This window comes from Octodon degus, unplaced genomic scaffold, assembly GCF_000260255.1.
Source record: "Octodon degus isolate 3935 unplaced genomic scaffold, OctDeg1.0 scaffold00056, whole genome shotgun sequence".
Taxonomy (NCBI): Eukaryota; Metazoa; Chordata; class Mammalia; order Rodentia; family Octodontidae; genus Octodon; species Octodon degus.
Window position 1 is genome coordinate 2515789 of NW_004524632.1, and position 1870 is coordinate 2517658.

Here is a 1870-nt window from a genome sequence, read left to right on the forward strand (position 1 = left end):
TGAGCCCTCATATTTTAACAGGCCAGCAGCAACTTTCCTTGAAGGTGTGCAGGCAGCTTCAATCTTGGGCAGTCAGTCTGTGTTGAGCCAGTGCACTGCTGCTGGTTCCCCTCTGGTGAAACCATCCAGGATTAAGGATTAACCTCCTTAATCCTGTCCCTTCCCAGGGGGAGGGGAGGGGAGGGATTAGGGAGCTCAAGTCTGTTTCAGCCACTCTACCTTTCTTACCTTGCCTGTACTGGCCTTTCTTATTTGGTATTCTGAGTTCATCCAGTAAACTCTAATATGATTATACAGCACAATGTCTGCAAGGTCACCTGACTCTGCTCTACAATGCTTCCACTGAATGACCTCTAGCTTATTATAATTCTAATAGCTTGGTTTGTTGGAACTTCCTACAATTCCACATCAACAGCTCCATTAATGTAATGCGAGGTTTAGAAATGTAGGTAGACGCTGAGTAGTGAAAGGCAGTACAACAGATCCTGAAATCTAGTTCTTGAACACACACTCCATCTTGCATGCATTACAGGAGCTAAACAAGAAGAACAATTCCTTGAACAACTGATGGCAAGATTCTGAGGACAAGAATTTTTGTTCTGGCAGAGTTGAGCATGTCACTCAGTGTTAGAATGCTTGTGCAGCACACGGGAGGATCTGGTTCAATTCCTAGTACTAAAAATAGAAATAAAAATAGAGAAATAGGAGCAGGAAAAGAAGAAAAACTGGGGTGGAGGTGAAATTAGAGGAGGAAGGGAGACCAATTCAAGTGAAGAAAGGAAGAGAAAGTGACGTAAGGCACAAAGTCAAGGTAACTTCCAGAGTCACACTATATAATGGCAGGAATTGCATGCAAAAGTCTAGTAAGTAAAATGCAGTGAAGCAAAAGTGGAAGGATGCTAGGATGGAAATAAACAGCAGTGAACCATTTTCCACAGGTGAAGCAGTGAGGTTCTGGCTGAGAGCTCAGGACTCAGGTGAGTGTCTTGCTATACTGATTTTATTCAGAGCCACATAGGCAGAACGTAGCCTTTAGGGCCAGCCAGACAGCTCAGCAGACTAAGCCAGGGTTCGATCCCCGGCAGCACATGCTGCCCCAGACCTGCCTCCAGGGCAACCGAGAACTGTAATCTCAGCAGTGGAGAGGCTGGAAGCAGAAGGATCACTATTTTCTTTCTTTTATTTATTTATTTTTTTAAAATTGTATTTATTTATTTATTTGTGTGTGTGGCCAGCTCAGCCCACCAGGGGGCGGGGCTGGCTGGCTGGGGGATTGAACCGCGGTCCCTGTGCTTTGCTAAGCTTGTTCTAAGTAGGTGCTTTAGACCACTGAGCCATCTCACCAGCCCCTATTTTCTTTCTTTTAATATTATTTCTTTTTCTTTGAAAGTTTCTGGGCCAAGGTGATAGCTCAGTAGAATAAGCGCCTGCCCGGCAAGCACAAGGTCCTGACTTCAATCTCCGGTACAACTGAGGTACTGCCTCAGCTCAGTAGTATACACAGAAGCAGACAGGCATTCATTCTTTTTAAAATATAAGGACAAAATAAAATATTTCCTCATAATCTTGACATTTATTTTCTAATATCACTAACCATGCAACGAGCTTGCGTAAAAGAACAAGTGGGTTTTAGCTGGTGTACAGTTTAGGATAAGTTTTAATCTCCTCAGTCAGCATGATTATGCTTATTTACAAATTAATACAGAATATGTATTATTCTGTCACTTATGAAATCATAAGACAATTAACTAAAGTCTCTAGTTAGACAAGGAATGGTGTATGAAACCGTTGTTCATGTGAAAACCAGTGAAGACATATGAATTTTTAGGAAATGAATCTTTCTAAAAAAAAAAAAAAAAAAAAAAAAAAA